Below are 19,785 nucleotides of genomic sequence, written 5' to 3' on the forward strand. Positions count from 1 at the left end.
ATTTGATCGCACGAGCAAGTCCGTATGATGTTTTAGACTTGTGTGCATGTTTGGTTTGGAGCCCCGAGGGCTCGGGTGGATTTTGGATAGGCCACAGAGTGAGTTTGGACTTAGAGAAATGGATGTTGCAGGTTCAGTTTTGTTGCAGGCACTGATCTCGTAATTGTGAGGTCAGGCTTGGAAATTGCAAGCCTGTCAGGCTTGCCAATTGCGAGGGGATTTATCGCAATTGCGAAGAAGCCCTGACCTGCTTTGTTCGCATTTGCGAAGTCAACAGTGCAAGGAGAGACTTCGCATTTGCGACCAAAAGGTCGCATTTGCGATTAGAGCAAATATGTGAGGTGTTCACATTTGCGATACTTTCCACGCATTTGTGAGCTTCGCAAATGCGAGGTAAGTGTTTGGTATAACCTTATTTCTACTGTTTGGGTAAGGAAGAGTGTAAAGCACGAAGGGTGATGCCGTGCATGATATTGTGAGTGAGTGTTAATGCACGAAGGGTGAAGCCGGGCTGATATTGTGAGCGTTAATGCACGAAGGGTGATGCCGTGCCATGATTTGAGAGATAATGCACGAAGGATGATGCCGTGCCATGATTATGAGAGTTAATGCACGAAGGGTAATGTCGTGCCATTTCTGTTGATTCTTATGGTGAGAACGAGAGTAAAAGCACGAAGGGTGATGTCGTGCACGTGTTACTATTTTCCTTATTCTTGTTGATACAAATATGGTGCTCATTATACTTCTCTATTGAATTACTGTTAGAATTTGATATTCCCCGTAGCATGTTCCCATTCCCATATTTATCTGTTATTTGTTGTTATTATTGCTCTATTCGTATATGATTTAACTGCACAAGTTTATATGGTTGTCGTGTCCTAGACTCGTCACTACTTCACCGAGGTTAGGCTCGATACTTACCAATACATGGGGTCAGTTGTACTGATACTACACTCTGCACTTTTGTGCAGATTTCGGTGCCGGATCCTGTGAGTAGATTCGAGGTTTCTGCCTTTAGTCCAGGGAGACCAAGGTAGATTTGTTGGCGTCCGCAGAGCCTGAAGTCCCCTTTACCCTTTTTAGTTTCTTCTGTCTCTTCTATTTCGAGAACAATTGTACTTTTTCATACTTGTATTTGCAGTAAAATCTTAGTCATTCGTGGATTGTGACACCCGATCTTTGGGGGTAGCTATGTATTAGACTGTTGGTTTGTTATATCACTTCCATATTTCATAATCATTTTATTTTAGTTATAATCTTTTCCTGTTAAGTTAATAATAATGGTGGTAAAACTGTAACTATCGGCTTGCCTAACTTTCACGAGTAGGCGCCATCACGACTCCCGAAGGTAGGGAAATCCGGATCGTGATAAGTTGGTATCAGAGCACTAGGTTGCCTAGGTCTCACAATTCACGAACAAGCTAGGTAGCGTCTGAGGGATCAGTACGGAGACGTTTGTGCTTATCCCCCAAAGGCTACAGAGTTTAGGAACAGCTTCCCTTCTATTCATCGCTGTCTTGCAATTGATTTCTCAATGCTAATTGAACTTATACTATGTTCTTACGCAGATGGTAAGGACACGTACCGCTTCATCCGTTGATCAGCAGCTCGAGCCCCCAGTGGCAGCTCCTACGAGGGGGCAGAGGACGAGGTCGAGGCTGTGCTAGAGGCTGAGGCAGCGGCAGGGCTCAGCCCAGAGCAACAACATCAACGGTGGAGCCTCAGGTAGAGTTTGATGATGAGGTTCTAGCCCAGACTGTTCCAGCAGGACCAACTCAGGTTCCAGAGGGTTCATTGCTACCTCGGTACTCCAGGATGCTCTGGTCCAACTAGTGGGCCTCATGGAGAGTGTCACTCAGGCAGGCTTACTTCCTATAGTACCAAACGTCTCTCAGGCTGGGGGAGGAGCACAGACTCCTGCTACTCGCACTCCGGAGCAGATGGATCCTCAGTTTCAGACTCCAGCGGCTCAGCCAGTTGGGGTAGTTCAGCCGGGTGTTGTAGCTCAGACTGATGATGGAGCAACTACGTTTTCTGATGCTTTGTGGAGGCTGGACAGGTTCACCAAGCTTTTGACTACCACCTATGGCAGTATATTTTCAGAGGATCCCCATGACTATTTGGACAGCTATCATGAGGTTATACGGAACATGGGGATTGTAGACACCAATGGGGTCGACTTTGCTACTTTTCGTCTGACAGGTTCCGCCAAGACTTGGTAGAGGGATTATTGTTTGGCTAGACCAGCTGGGTTACCGGCTTTGACTTGGGATCAGTTCTCTCAGGTATTTCTGGAGAATTTTCTTCCTGTCATTCAAAGGGAGGACTATCGGAGGCAGTTTGAGCGTCTCTAGCAGAGTTCTATGATTGTCACTCAATATGAGACCATATTTATTGCCTTGGCCCATCGTGCTCTTCTTATACTTCCCACCGAGAGAGAGAGAGAGAGAGAGAGAGAGAGAGAGTAAGGAGGTTTATTGAGGGACTAGCTCAGCCTATCAGATTGCAAATGGCTAAAGAGATAGAGAGTCAGATTTCTTTCCAGGATGCAGCCAATGTAGCCAGGCGAGTTGAGATAGTACTATCATAGGGGAGTGGCCAGGGGTCAGACAAGAGGCCTCGTCATTCTGGTAGGTTCAGTGGTGCCTCGTCTGGAGGCAGGGATTCTTTTGGTAGAGGCCATACTCCCAGGCCGTTTCATTCAGCATTTCAAACTTCTCACGGTGCTCTAGGTGGCCGCGATTCTTATATGCAGTATTCTAATCAGCTGCCCTATAGTGCATCACCAGCTCCTATCAGTGCACCTCTACTCCGGAGTTTTCGTGGTGGTTACTCTAGCCATCAATGTCAGTTTCAGGGTTAGCAGTCGAGGTCATGTTATACATGTGGTGATCCGAGGCACATTGCTAGATTTTGCCCTCGAGCGTCGAGCAGTTCTCAACATCAGAGTTGGACCGGGTGTTCCACCGCCCGCTTGACTAGCTAGAGGTAGGGTTCAGGCAGCTAGGGTGGAGGTCGAGGTGTTAGAGGTGGAGGTCAAGATACTAGAGGTGGAGGCCAGCCAGAAGGTGGCCGTCCCAGGGATGTAGTTTAGAGTGGTGGGGCCCAGCCCCAATGTTATGCTTTCCTAGCTATTGATACCCAATTTGTCTCTGTATATTTTTATATGCAAAATACATTCAAAATAGCATATGGATACATATATAAGTATGTCCAAATATTTTATTATTTTTCCTTAATTTTTAAATATTTTTAAATAAATTTATTGCCCTATTTTATCCATAAAAAACCCAATAATTATTCCCAAAATTATCATTTTGGCGATTCATTTATTGGATTCTCATATTTATGCTAAAATATAGCTAGGATAATTTTTGCATACTTTTACAAATTTATTTGGTATTTTTAAAGCTAAATTGCATATAATTACAATTTTATCCTCTTTTAGGATTAATTACGTTTATATTCATAAAAATTAGGTCTGGCATTTTTAAATAGTTAACTATGTGTTATAAATCATTTTGGTACCTTTAATTTATTTCCAGAAATTAATAAATCAAATAGGAAAAATTGGCTATTTAAATGTTAGCCCAATTTCATTTCAATTATAGCCAAATTCTGACCCCAATTAGACCCAATTCAAACCCAATCACCCCATCTCAAATCCATTCATACCCGACCCCCTAACCCAATTAAACCACCCATACCCGGATCCCCACCTAACCTCTTTAATCCCAGCCGTTGATCACTTAGATCAACGGCTCCCATCCCTCCTTTCCTAATTTAATGCAAAAGACCCCCCAAACCCTTTCATTATTCACACTCCACTGCCTCTGAATCCCCTTCTCTCTCAATCCTCTCTCAACCCCTCTCAAACCCTAGCCTCCGCCCTCAACTACAACCCTAAAGCCTCCCAAATCCATGGCTTCCAAGGTCATCGGAGGCCTGTATCCACCTCCCATGGTTTTTACGTGTTCGATTGTTATGGTTTCAAGGCTAGATCTTGAAAGAGCTTAGTCCAGACCTTGGTCGATTTCAGTTTATGGCTGTTCTCCGGTCGTCTCTGACCTTTCTCCTGCCAGCCATGGCTATTCGAGTCTGACTCTTGACTTTCCTACTTAGATCGATGGTTTTCAAAGCCTTTTTCACCACTTGGGGTTCTTTTAAAACCCTAACATTTAAGGGTCTCTCGATTTCTCTTAGATCTGTTTTAGATCTATGTCTACTATGAACTTTTAAGCACTTTTCTCGAAGTTTTTCTTAAAACTCCGCTTTCAAAACTCCTTATCCTTCTGATTATGGTCCTGTTAAGTTTTTCGACACCTTTCTTTGATTTCTGATATGTTTTGCTGTGTTTGCTCGTATAATCCTTCTGCTTGAGTTTGCATGTTAAAACCCCTAATTTCTTTTAACTGTTTATTAGATGAATGATTGTTTGCCTGAGTTTTGTCCGATATATCTATTTATCCTCTTTTTAAAACCCTTCTATTGTTGAAACTCTTATGGTTTTGGGTCTGAGACGGCTCGTTTAAGTGTAGAAGTTCTTTTCGAAATCTCTTGTTCTCTTTGTGTGATTCTTCTGATTCTGGGTTTCTATCTTCTCTTTAACTCGCCTATGTTGAAAGCCCTAATTTTTAGGGGGTTCTTTGTTTGGTTCTATGTATCAGCATGACTGGTCGGTTCTCATTTTTGAGTTTCTGTGATTCTTCGTGACTATCTTTCCTTGATTTGTTTCTACTCAGGTTCTACGTGCTTGTATTCGAGCCTAAAAAAAACTTATACTAATTCTACGTGTTTGTGTTCATCTTGACTATTCGAAACTTGCCTCTTTCTCACCGAATCAGTATTATTTGACTCTTATTTTTGCTAGGTTTGTATGTCGACTCTTGACCGTCTGTGTCTTACTTTATTTATATGCAAAATATTGACACATGACTTTCTCTTTGATTGATTCTGATTTCCCCGTTTCTTGGTCTAATTTGAACACTTTCCTTTAGACCTTCGATCCCTAATTTTCTACTCAATCTGATTGATTCCCTTACCTTGGCTGCTTGATTCTTACTACCTATTCCCTAATTAGAGTTTTTCTGAACCTAGCCCTAATAATTTACTCTATGCCTAATATGTTGAATTATTTCCTTGTCTACACATTGATTTATTTCCTTATTTGTTACTCGTTCTTACCGTTTGAACTGATTCCCTTAAATTAAGGGAGTACTTGTACTGATTTTGGTTCTAATTGGTTCTGAGTTCCATAATTACTATACAATTGTAATTCTTGCCTTATTTTACATGGTTTCGAACTACTATATATATACCTATTCTTTCATTAACACAAATACACGAACACTTTAGTTCTGAACTCACACTTATACTCAAAACACTCTCTCTTGCTTTATTACTTGTACTTGGCCTGTTCAGCCAGCTGAATGCCAAGGCTATATTTAGAAGTCCTGCTACTTTTCTTTATTGTACTTTGCTTCTTTGACTGGTATGTTCTAATTAAGTTTTCCAGCACCAACCACAACATGTTTACTTATTGATTTTGCATTCTTGTCTGCCCACTGCTTGTATTTAATTCAGTACCATTACTCAACATGCTGTAATTTTCTTTATCCTGTTCTGAATCAATGTATTATGAATCCCAAATCCCTACCCCAATATGATTAATACTTGTGGTTAGTTTGGGGCATGACAACATTGAACATTACTGAGCATGACCCAAACGTGATCTTCCTAGGATCATAACCCCCATGTTTCCCTTATATGTTGTGTGCTCTGGTTGATTTACAAGTATGGCAACACTCCCTATTGCTGTGCATTCCCAGAATTAACTCTTGCCTAAGTATATAGGCTTTCAATGGATTCCCAATCCCCTGCCCCCTTTGTGTGAATTTATCAATTCTGTGAAGTGTTAATGATTGACTCCTATCACCCTTTCCCTCTCCTTTATTCCTTCAGTTCTTAGAACTTAGTTTTTGCACTTCTCACTCTCTTCTTAGACTTAAGTTCTTCCCCCCTCATGCGAGCCTTGCCTTGGGACCCATGAGCTCTCTCTGAATTTGGACACATAAGAGCTGGCATTTGCACACTGAACTTGTCCCTATTCTGGTTATGAAACTTGGGTGTGAGCACTGCCCGAGGTCCTATTGGGGCCTTTAGGGAACTCTGACACACTCAAGGCTAAGAAAGACTTTGGATCAATGGTATTTTGAGTTGGTTTATCTCATAACTCAGAGAGGAAGTTAAGAATTAGGCTTCCTTTGGTTGTAACCTCTTCTTTTACACTTTTCTGATGTAATTCATTATTCGGTTTGTAATAATTTGTAATACACATTGGGGCTTTGGTTAGTGAAAAGGGTTGAGAAATTATACATGCTCAAGGGTAGAAAACATGCCTATAGGACTGCATTCTCTACTTGTTCAATTCACATTTAGAAGACATGCCTATAGGACTGATCTAATTCTGCATATTCATACTATATTTAGAAATCATGTCTATATGACTCGCTTGTTAAATTCACATCTAGTTAACATGCCTATAGGGATTATCTGAAATTCTGCACATTTTTCACCGTTTAGGTATCATGTCTATAAGGGTCTAAAATCAATAACATATAGAAATCATGCCTATAAGGACTGCCAAGTAAAATTCTGGTTCGTTTCTATTCACATTCAATATTAGATATAATGCCTATAGGATTAAATCAGCAATATTAGATCCCATTGCTTACAGAATCTGAACTAGTTCAATTTAAAATCAGTTCGATTTTGAACCAGTTTTAAACAACTTTCCGTCTTTATTTAACGAAGTTTAGCAAGAATGCCTATAGGATCTCAAACAATTTGTTTTGAGTTAGTATTGTTTCGCCTCATTCTGAATTAAGTAGATATCATGCCTATAGGACCCCTTCTAAACACTTAGGCAAACCTTAGAGTAATAACTATAAAACTGAATCCGTTTTTTGTTAAATGCTACAACCAGCAGGTAGGCCTAATTCGGACTTCTTATCTGAGTTATGTAATAAACTAATCTGCCTCAATAATCAACTTCCTTCGTCTTTATGTGCTTTAATTAGATCCAAAAAGTATGTGCAAGTCATGCTAGTTATGTGTTTTGTTTGAGGAGGTATACTTGAGCCTTATGTGTTTATGTGTTTCCCCTTTAATGTGCAGTCTTTTATATGTTTTGTATATCGCCTTAGATTTTTACCTTCGAAACTTCAAGTCAGCCTAATATCCCTCCCCTTTAGGATTAGTAGTCCTAAGTTCCTCCAGGACTGATAAGAACGAGATGGGTAATAACATGCAATAGTGTTCGAGACCAATCCGTGCTTTAGTACCTTAAATGGGGTGGGAAAGGGTAGATATGGATATGATGACCGGTGCGCTAATGCCACGTGTAACCCCTCTTTTGAGGAGTGATTACCGGGTATTGCATTGATGTGATCCATATTTTTATCAAACCTAGGACCCCCTTTCTTGATTTCCCCCTTCTTCGTTTTTGGGCATTGTAACTCCTTATTTAAAATAAGCTCTTGTAATTGCTCTTTCAAACTTGGTTTACTTTCCGACCATTATGTATTGAAATCCCCTCCTTTTTTTAGCCTTATTAGCTTATATGTTAATTGCACCCCAAATTCACAATAACTGTCTGGCCGGGAACCACACTAGTGGATCATGAGGGGTGCCTAACACCTTCCCCTTGGGATAATTTCAAGCCCTTACCCAATCTCTGGTTGTTCAAACAAACTTAGAATTAAATTTCTAGTGGTGTCCTAATGCACCTTAATCATTAGGTGACGACTCTTCAATTGCAAAACCCAATTCCCAAAAGGAACGAGTTGTCCCACACCAAATGTCCTAAACCCAATTTCGCGAGAAAGAGGAGGGCGCGACAGCATGTCAACTCTGCTGGGGATTTTTAGGGTTTTACCATTTCAGACTATTACTGTGAATTTATACCTCTTTGTGTGCAATTACTTGTTTAATTCCTTTAAGCATTCAATTCCCTTTTCAACTGCAAAAACTGACTTGTCTTTTTGTTTTCCTTTACTACTGCTTTGAAAAAATTATGAAACTGTTGTATTTACTACTTTCTTAAAGGTGCAAATACGCGACAACATGTTTTTAATTATCAAATAATCATGTTCAACATCATATTCCACTCGTGCCAAACAAATCCCATAGCAACACTTATAATGAGTGATTGCGCTCTTTCGATATTATCACCCCCTAAATTCGGAAAAGGCATATTTGCGATAAAACCAGTCGATCAACGGTGTAGTCGATGGTTCTGTGCCTTTCCTCCTTGAGTTGTTCGCTCAAGGGTACCAGTCTAAAACCCCATAGAAACCTTACTCTGTTTAAACTGTGCATGCATCATGGTCAAACCTAGACGAGTCAGTTATGTTGTCCGCATAATGACTCTTTAAGATAGCCTTGTCCAAAGTCCACTGGGTTTCCCTAAACCCAAACGAACATTACCATGTTCTGTGCATTTATTTGGACAACTAAAAGCTTTATGCCGATTGTTGATATTAAATAGTCGAGTCTGGTGGGGGTAAGGGCCTAACCTTATTTGTCTTGCAGAAATGTGAGGCATGAAGTCCCCAGATTCGGCATGGTCACCAATATCCACCCAAAAATTGCTAAGCTGGTGGGAAGATCTTCACTCTAGCGATCAAACTCTTGTTCGAAAATATTTGGGAAACCTACCTTCTCTCTTGGAAATCCAACCCTACAACAAGATCATAGAAGCTTCTACTTTGTTCTGGGATTGTGAGAGGTTTGTATTCCGCTTTGGGGACATTTAAATGACACCCTTACTAGAAATAGGAGGATTGGCCGGTATAGCATGGGAAACTCCGGGTTTGTTGATGTCGGAGAATCAAAAAGGAAGGAGCTTCCTCAAAATGATGGGTTTGAAGAAGAATCCATAACTGACATGTCTAAAAGAATACTATATCCCCTTTAACTATTTGTATGAGAGGTATGGTCACAATAAATCCTACCGTACCTATCCTGACAAATTTGCCATCACATCATTAGGGCATATTCACCGAAGGGTCTTTGTATTCATGTTTTATTTTCTGGGGTTGATCGTGTTTCCAATGAAGAAAACAAGAATCCACACCAGACTGGCTATGGTAACTAAGACCTTAATGGAAGGAATTGGCGGGCAACCATTCAGTATTATGCCCATGATCATTGCGGAAATATACCGAGCCCTAGAGAAGTGTCAATAGGGAGCCAAATACTTCGAAGGCTGCAATTTGCTACTTCAGCTCTGGCTTTTGGAGCATTTCTAAATGGGTGAATACAGACAAGAGATTCAGCAAAGGGACTGGGATAATCGCATTGCTTTCCATCATCCAAAGCGAATGAATTACATCCCCAATATGTTCGCTCAGCCGGAAGACGCCAGGGGATGGGTAGAGCTGTTTGATAATCTAACCGAGGGTCAGGTACAATGAATGTTCGAGTGGTTTCCGATCGAGGAATTCATCGCCCGATCCAGGTATGTACCATTTCTGATATTGACCGGTCTGAGAGGAACATACCCTTATGTCCCTCTCCGGGTTATGAGGCAAACAGGTATGAAGCAGGTTATACCCAGGGTCGACAAGATGAGTCATTTCTGGGCTGACTTCCAGGCTGATGATAGTCCTTATAAGTGCCAAGCTCATCATATTTGGCACTGCAAGATCGTCATGGGGAGAGATACCATCGGGCCAGACAGATACCACGCTGGTTGTGCTCTATGCTATTCTGGCTGGTTGGAAGATAATAACGATGGTCTGGGCCAGCCAGGGTTTGCTAGGGGCCACAGGATCATATATGAAAGGGCCGAGGCACAGGTCAAATACAATCAACTGCGCAAGAGGATCCGGGAATGCGAAAGCGAGCACCGTGAGATACAAGAAGCCAACCAAAAGCTGATTGAGGAGTGGAAAGACATGGCTGTCAGTGCCAACAAGAGACTGGGATACTTGGAGCGGGGCATAGTGGAGTTAGAAAGGAAATTCCTCAAAAGAATCGAGGATTGCCAAAATGCTGACGGGAACGAGGGCGGATATCTAGCCAGAGCCTACCTATTGCCGGGACTTCGCGAGTTAGGAAAGCTGTTCGACGGAGCCAAGGATGACGAATCTGGGGAAGGTCCTTCTGGGACCAAATAGATAGGAGTCTTCTTTTTGCCTTATAAAATGTAATAAGGCCGATGGCCAGTAGTGACATTTATTTCCTGTTTATTTAGTATCGATTTGGGATTCGTCTTATTTTCTATCAACAAATGAGGCATTTAGCATTCTAAGTTCTCCAAATTAATTTGTCGCTAGGCCTACCTCGGGCACAAAGAGGTTCCCAAATTAAGACACGTTTTACATTCTGCACTATGTGTTTAAATATCGCAACGCTTTTTATAATCCTCACTAACTTGTTACCTTTTTGTTTTTACTTTTTGTTTTATTATTCCCCTCCCCAAAGGTTAGTTCTAGCACTCTAGCAACATCATCTTATTCCACGAGATCTAGAGGCCATCCACCCACTCCTCTTCTTAGTCTTGTCAAAAACAAGAACAGAGGGAAGATGGAAGATTTGAATAATGTCAGAAAAGAGAACTCAACTGAACGGGTAGAGGTCACTCATGGTCACGGTACTCAGGTTTCTAAAGAAAATGCATCCCAACTTGAACAAAAGCTGCTGAAATTCCAGGAAGAACTTGATCAGGTTCGGCATCTGGCAAATCTGTACTTTTCCCTCACCACTCCAGATGTCAATTTCCCAAAAGCTCAGAACCCTACACCTCCACAAAATATCCCAAAGCAACAAAACCATCCCGTTCCTCACCATCACTGCAACACCTGCCATACCTCAAACAACACCCCACTGCTCATTCCAGAACTCCAAAACTGCACAACTGACCTCTTCCGCACCCACCATAACACCCCCATCTACATGGAGACTATGCCACACTCCACCCAACCCATCTCAAGAACACCGGAGTCTGATGATAAAGACTTGCTCATCAGGAACTTGGCTGAAGAACTTAAGAAATTGACTAGCTGAGTTCAAGGCGTTGAAGGAAGTAAGGGAATTGAAGGGCTGAACTATGAAGATCTTTGCATACAACCCGATGTCGAACTGCCCGAGGGGTACAAACCTCCAAAGTTCGAAATGTTTGATGGTATAGGGGATCCAAGGGTCCATTTGAGAACTTACTGAGACCAACTGGTTGGAGTAGGAAAAGACGAGAGAATCCGCATGAAGCTATTCATGAGGAGTTTAAAGGGAGATGCTTTGTCTTATTATATTAGCCAAGATCCGAAGAAGTGGTCGAACTGGGTAGGCATGGCGTCCGACTTTATGGACAGGTTCAGGTCCAACACAGAGAATGCGCCGGATGTGTTTTACATTCAGAATCTAAAGAAGAAGCCCACAGAAACATTTCGTGAGTATGCTACTCACTGGAGGTCCGAAGCTGCTAAGGTCAGACCTACCTTAGAGGAGGAACAGATGAGCAAATTCTTTGTTCGGGATCAAGACCCGCAATATTATGAACGACTAATATTGATTGAGAGTCATAAATTTTCTGACATTATCAAACTGGGTGAATGGATCGAAGAGGGCATCAAAAGCGGTATGGTTACGAACTTTGAGGCCTTGCAAGCTACAAATAAAGCTTTGTAGTCTGGTGACGTGCCCAAGAAAAGGGACGTAGGAGCCATAATGGTTGCACAAATAACCAAATCTCCCATCAAATACCAAACCTACCCAATGCCTCTACTCACATATCAGCCTACCCCGAACTACCAAGCACCCTCAGCCTCTTACCAAACTCCACCACCCGCTTATCAATCACCTCCACCTCCCAAATATCAGCCTACTTCACCTAGATATTCCTAACCCGCACATGTTTACCAAGCCTACAATGTTAAACCATCCCACTATCAATCCCCTCCTGCACGCCAAAACTTCCCTAGACCTCGACAAATTTTGACCGCAGACCTCCGAAACAATACACAGCCATTGCTGAACCCATTGACCAGTTGTACAAAAGACTCAAAGCTACTGGTTACGTCACCCCCATCCTTGCTGCAACCATTGAGAACCCTTCTCAGTGGGTTAACCCAAACAAATCCTGCGCATACCATTCCGGCATGAAGGGACACACCATCGACGAATGTCGTTCTCTGAAAGATAAGATCCAAACTTTAATTGACAACAAGATTATTTTGGCAAAGGAACTGGCTTCGAATGTCCGCAATAACCCTCTGCCAGACCATAAGGGTGGAGGCGTTCACATGATTGAGGTAGAGGATGATTGGGATCCCGAGGGATCAATCGGTTTTATCGTAGAAGGTGATGACCCAAAGAAACCAATAGTTACTCTTAATCCGATCGTGGTCCAGATTCAGCGCTCTGGGGATGCCGAGGTAAATATATCTATGCCACTTGAGTTTGAAGCAACATCATCTGCAAAGACACCAACACCAATAGAGGTTGAATTCGTGTCTCCAGCAAATACACCCCCACCGTTTGAAGTTGCAGTTCTACCACCTAAGGCACATGCTCCGTTCGGAGTAAAGATAGCCACGCTGATCCTAGTGGCGATGTCCACCATAATTCCATACCATAAAAAGGCTATACCATGGGACTATACAACCGAGGCAAGGAGGAAGGGCAAGGTTAAGTTCGAGGAAACTGTCGCTGCACAGGGTATGACGAGAACTAGTAGGGTCTATACCTCAGAACACCTAGCTGAGTCAAGCAAGCAGGCCTCCAATCGGTCACCCATCATTAAGACAGGTCTAGACGATCTTTGGAGAAAGATACATGCCAAGGAATACTCGGTCATCGACCAACTGAACAAAACACCGGCATAAATTTCCATCCTAGATTTGCTACAAAATTCTGAGGCACACAAGAATGCTCTGTTAAAGGTGTTGAGTGAAGCATACGTGCCAAGCAACATCACTGGCGGGGAAATGGCCAACATGGTAGGACAGGTATTGGAAAGTCACAAAATTACTTTTCATGAGGATGAGCTACCGCCTGACGAGTTGGGACACAACAAAGCACTGCACATCACTGTGCAATGCGAGGACTACTTCATCACTAGGATCCTGATTGATGGGGGTTCTAGTCTCAACATTTATCCACTAGTAACACTCAATAAATTGGGCAAGGGATTGCATGAAATAAAGGACGGAGCCATCAACATAAAAGCCTTCAACGGTTCCCAAAGGTCCACCATTGGGGAGATTAGTCTGTGTTTACAAATGGGGCCAACTTGGTTCGATGTTGATTTCCAAGTGATAGAAATGCTAGCATCTTACAATCTGCTGTTGGGACGACCATGGATCCATGCTGCCGGAGCCATAGCATCAACACTGCATCATACAGTAAAGTTCGAGTGAAACCACCAGGAAGTGATCATTCACGACAACGGTAGCAACACTATATACAGTCGCCAGACCATTCCATAAATCGAGGGGAGAAGGAAGCTAGAAGGAGAGACTTACCATCACATCGAACGGGTAAATACTGTTGACAAAAACAAATGGTGGGATAACAAGATCGAGAGCATACTGAATTGGAGTGGGTACGAACCTGGAAAAGGGCTCGGCAAGAACCTCCAAGGAATCACTAAGCATATAAAACTCAAGAAACACTGCACCACTTTCGGTTTGGAATATGAGTACACGTGGGAAGAATTCAACAACTGGTCGCCACCATGGTGCGGTCCTTACTATCCACTGGAGTAGCCAATACCACATTTGGAGCAGACTTTCCAACCGGCAGATATTATTTATGGGGCAGATGAAGAGGAAGCACTCGCAGCAGTGAAGAACTTGTTCCTAGAAGACAATGACATGGACTGTTGTGTTGTTCTCGAGGAGGAGGGGAGGAAGGCCCTTCCATACAGGCTGTAAGCAGAGGAGCACGCCTCAATAACTGGACTATCAGGACAACTAGAGCCCGACGAACCTCGGGGTAGCAAGGCTAAAACAAGCATCATGCACTATTTTTATTTATTAAATGATTTTCTTTTGCATTTTAATTCCCGCAATAAGAGCTCCAATATTCCAAAACAATTATGCAATTTATCCAAGCATTTTAACTTTTCTTATAATTCGACGCTTATTATTATTTTTCTCTCATTACTTTACTTATACAACATTACTATTACTTATCTTGATGAACCAATGACTGTGACATGCAATGAGACAACGCAACAAACATACATAGATTCAGAGGAAGATGCCACACCAGAGGATATTGTTAAAGAAGTTGAGAATTTTGAAAACAGACCCAAGTCCAACTTGGACGATACCGAGGTTGATAACCTGGGAGATGCATAAAATGTCAAAGAAACATGAATCAGCGTCCACCTATCGCCATCAGAAAAGAAAGAATACGCAGAATTTCTAAAGGAATATGAGGACGTATTCTCCTGGTCATATGATGACATGACTGGCCTGAGTACGTCTATTATAGCTCACAAACTGCCAACCGATCCAACATGTCCGCCGGTAAAGCAAAAGCTCAGAAAGTTCAAGCCTGATATGAGTCTGAAAATAAAGGAAGAAGTCACTAAGTAGGTCAAAGCTAAGGTTCTTAGGGTAGTAGAATACCCGACGTGGTTAGCCAACATCGTGCTAGTACCAAAGAAGGACGGGAAGGTTCGAGTCTGTGTCGACTATCGGGATCTCAACCGGGCCAGTTCGAAAGATGACTTCCCTTTGCCAAATACACACATCTTGATCGACAATTGCGCCAAGCATGAGTTGCAGTCATTTGTGGATTGTTTTGCCGGTTATCATCAGATTTGGATGGATGAAGAAGATGCTGAGAAAACGGCTTTCTTTACATCGTGGGGAATGTATTATTACAAGATGATGCCGCTCGGCCTGAAGAATGCTGGGGCCACCTACATGAGGGCCATGACCACCATTTTCCACAATAGGATACACAAGGAGATAGATGTGTACGTAGATGATGTTATCATCAAGAACAAGAAGGCCATTGATCACATGGAATATTTGAGGAAGTTCTTCAATAGACTACGAAGGTACAACCTGAAACTGAATCCTGCAAAGTGTGCATTCGGGGTTCCTGCCGTAAAATTACTTAGGTTTATTGTGAGTCGCCGAGGAATAGAACTGGATCCATCAAAAGTCAAAGCTATTCATGAATTGCCACCGCCAAAGAACAAGAAATATGTGATGAGTTTCTTGGGGAGGCTTAACTATATCAGCCGGTTCATAGCACAATCTACAGTTATCTGTGAGCCAATCTTTAAGATGTTTAAGAAGGACGCCACTACCGAATGGACTGATGATTGTCAAAAAGCTTTCGACAGAATTAAGGAATACCTGTCAACACCACCTGTCTTAGTCCTGCCTAAGCCAGGTAGACCCTTATTACTCTACCTTGCAGTATTGAATAGAGCTTTTGGTTGTGTTCTAGGGCAACATGATGAAACAGGGAGGAAAGAGCAGGCTATTTATTACCTCAGTAAGAAGTTCACCCCGTACGAGGCCCAGTATTCTCTGTTAGAGCGCACCTGTTGTGCTTTAACTTGGGTAGCTCAGAAGCTGAGGCACTACTTCTGTGCCTATACTACATATCTCATATCAAGGATGGATCCTCTGAAGTACATCTTTCAGAAGCCCATGCCCACTGGAAAGCTAGCCAAGTGGAAAATCTTGTTGAGTAAATTTGACATTGTCTACGTAACCCAAAAGGCAATCAAGGGACAGGCACTAGCGGATCACCTTGCTGAGAATCCTGTGGATGGAGAATACGAACCCCTAAAAACGTATTTTCCTGACGAAGAGGTATCATTCATAGGAGAAGACATTGCAGAATCCTATGACGGTTGGAGAATGTTTTTCGATGGAGCAGCAATTTTCAAAGGAGTTGGCATAGGAGCAGTCCTAGCATCATAAACCGGTCAGCATTATCCGGTGTCTGCCAAACTCAGGTTCCCGTGCACTAACAACATGGTCGATTATGAAGCCTGCATCTTAGGGCTCAGGATGGCCATTGACATGAACATTCAAGAGTTGCTAGTGATCAGAGATTCAGACCTACTTATACATCAGGTCCGAGAAGAATTGGCAACGAAGAACTCTAAGATACTCCCCTATCTGCATCATGTACAGGAATTGAGAAAGAGGTTCACAAAGACGGAATTCCAACATGTTCCTAGAGTCCAGAATGAGTTCCACGATGCATTGGCTACCTTATCATCCATGATACAACATCCAGTCAAAAACTTCATTGATCCTATTCCAGTAAAGATATATGATTAGCCATCTTACCGTGCCCACGTTGAAGAAGAAGCAAATGGAAAACCTTGGTTTCATGATATCAGGGAATATTTGGCAAAAGGCGAATACCCAGAACTTGCAAATCCTACTCAGAAATGCACACTTCGGAGGTTGTCCAACAATTTCTTTCGCAGCGGAGGAATCCTGTATATGAGGACTCTTGATTTCAGATTACTAAGGTGTGTCGACGTAAAAGAAGCATCCAGGCTACTAGAGGAAATTCATGCTGGGACCTGTGGTCCATATATGAACGGTTTTGTCTTAGAAAAGAAGATACTCCGAGCTGGTTACTTTTGGATGACTATGGAGACGGACTGCATCTAGTATGTCCGAAAATTCCATCGCTGTCAGATACATTCAGACATGATAAAGGTACCTCCAAATGTGTTTAATGCAACAAGCTCACCATGGCCTTTCGCCGCTTGGGGAATGGATGTCATTGGACCCGAGCCCGTCGCTTCCAATGGACACAGATTTATCTTGGTAGCAATGGACTATTTCACCAAATGGGTCAAAACAGCATCTTTTGGAGTAGTAACTAAGAAAGTCGTGGCAGACTTTGTCGGTGACCGCATCATTTGTCGATTTGGGATTCCAGAATCAATCATTACTGATAATGGCTCCAACCTCAACAGTGACTTGATGAAAGCTATGTGAGAAACTTTCAATATTAGACACAAGAATTCTACAGCCTACAGACCTCAGATAAATGGAGCCGTAGAAGCCGCCAATAAGAATATCAAGAAGATAATATGGAAAATGATAGAGAAGCATAAGCAGTGGCACGAGAAGCTATCATTTTATTTATTGGGGTATCGCACCACAGTCCACACGTCAACTGGGGCAACCCCCTATATGCTGGTTTATGGAACAGAAGCCGTTATTCCCACCGAAGTGGAAATTCCTTCCTTAAGGATCATACAGGAAGCTGAGCTCGATGATGCAGAATGGGTGAAGAGTTGTTACGAGCATCTAGATCTTATAGATGGAAAAAGAATGAATTCAGTTTGCCATGGTCAACTTTATCAGAACAGAATGTCCAGAGCTTTCAACAAAAGATTCAAGCCGAGACAGTTCACACCGGGGTAGCTCGTGTTAAAGAAAATTTTCCCGCATCAAGATGAAGCCAACAGGAAGTTCTCTCCTAATTGGGAGGTTCCATACATGGTTTATCGGGTTCTGATAGGAGGAACCCTCATACTTGCAGAAATGGATGGAGAAGTCTGGCCAAAACCAATTAATTCAGATGCAGTCAAGCGCTACTATGTGTAATTTTCATGTTTTCCTTATATGGTGTAAATTGAACTATGTCTGAACTGATTCCCATTTAAGAGGGGATACGTAGATAGCCCTATGGGTTCGGCCACAATTCAATAAAAATTTTATTTCCCCCCGCAATTGAAAATTGGGACCGAATTTTGAGGAGGACCCTCAAAATTCCAAAGTAATTTCAGCCAATCATCGTAGGCAACAATCAAAAACATCAACCCATTAAACTGGGGCAGAATTTTGAGGAGGACCCACAAATTTTCGTAGCGAGAGAGGTCGCAATGTCTTGAGCCACGTCACATTCGTCGGTTCATCTAAAAGTTGTTTCTTAATTGTATACTTATGTTATATTTTTACAAATTCATGCATGTTTATTATCAAAATTGCCTTGTTTAGCAATGGTACCCCAATGATACATACAATATCATCAGATCAAAGCCGAACTGGTCAAGCAAAGCCAGCAAGGATACGAACTAACCTCTCCCCTTACAAAACTCACGATTTTTCTTTGAATGCAGACACCGAAATTACATGCTATACACTCACGAGACAAACACTGTTCAGGAATACAATTCTCAGAACTATATCACTTACCAATATTTGCTATCCATGCACACCAATGATATTCCGTATGTCACAATATCCCCAGCAGTCACAATATCAAAATCTGCTATCAGCTAAGAAAACTCTATTACTATTTTTATTTCTTGCATAAGGCCACCATTCTACCTTCCGAGACTAAACGCTGTCTCCATCTGCATTTCTGCATTGCATAAGGCTACTATTCTGCCTTCCGAGACTAAACGTTGTCTCCCTTTGCATTTTTGCACTGCATAAGGCTACTATTTTGCCTTCTGAGACTAAACGTAGTCTCCATCTGCATTTTTGCATTGTATAAGGCTACCATTCTGCCTTCCGAGATTAAACGTAACCTTCATCTGCATCTGCATGGCTGAAAGATCGCCACTTCATCTACATTTGCATGGCTGAAAGATCGCCACCTACTGCATTGCATGGTTGAATGATCGCCACCTACTACATTGCATGGCTGAAAGATTGCCACCTCTGCATTGCATGGCTAAACGATTGCCACCTTATTTACATTTGCATGGCTGAAAGATCGCCACCTTATCTACATTTGCATTGCTGAAAGATTGCTACCTTATTTACATTTGCATGGCTGAAAGATCGCCTCCTTACTTACATTCTGCATGGCTGAAAGATCACCACTTCACCTACTGCATTGCATGGCTGAAAGATCGCCACCTCTACATTTGCATGGCTGAAAGATCGCCACCTTATCTGCATTTGCATGGCTGAAAAATCACCACCTTACTTACATTCTGTATGGCTGAAAGATCGCCACCTCTACATTTGCATGGCTAAAAATTCGCCACCTCTGCATTGTATGGCTGAAAGATCGCTACCTTATTTATATTTGCATGGCTGAAAGATCGCCACCTTATCTATATTTGCATGGCTGAAAGATCGCCACCTTATTTACATTCTGCATAGCCGAAAGTTCGCCACCTTATTTACATTCTACATGGCTGAAATATCGCCATCTACTGCATCTCATGGGTTGAAAGATCGCCAAATTATCCAAAGGTGTCATTGTTCGGAGGCACCATTTTCATAGCCCGAGAATGCCGTGTCATGGCCTGAGGATCCTTTTTAATCTTTTGCATATCATTATTCAAGGGCATCATGGTTCGGAGGCACCACCCTCATAGCCCGAGAACATCATTTCATGGCATGCGAATCCTTTATTGTATGCTTCATGGCCCAGGACGTCATGGTCTAAGGACGTCATCCAAACCGTCCAAAGAAAACCTTCATGGTCCGACGGGAATTTGCATCATGTTTAAATTTGCGCACAATATATGCATGTATTGCTTATTTGCAGGTAAACCGGCAAGCAATGACCATCTCTGCAAGAGCGATCCCGCTCCAGTTCCCGCGACCCTATTAGACCTTAGCGATTCACCATGTCCTAGATATCGCGTCCGTTCTTGAAAGTCCCCATCGGCATACTCCACCGACGTATTCTGAACTACATATGGCCTGATTCTTGTAAAATCGGGAATATATAGGTAGCTCAGAATCCAGGGCATGGCCAAAACCTTTTCTAACCATTCGCTCAATCAAAATTGGCCATCATATCTTTACCCGACAA

The sequence above is a fragment of the Nicotiana sylvestris genome, chromosome 9 (assembly GCF_000393655.2).
Source record: "Nicotiana sylvestris chromosome 9, ASM39365v2, whole genome shotgun sequence".
NCBI lineage: Eukaryota > Viridiplantae > Streptophyta > Magnoliopsida > Solanales > Solanaceae > Nicotiana > Nicotiana sylvestris.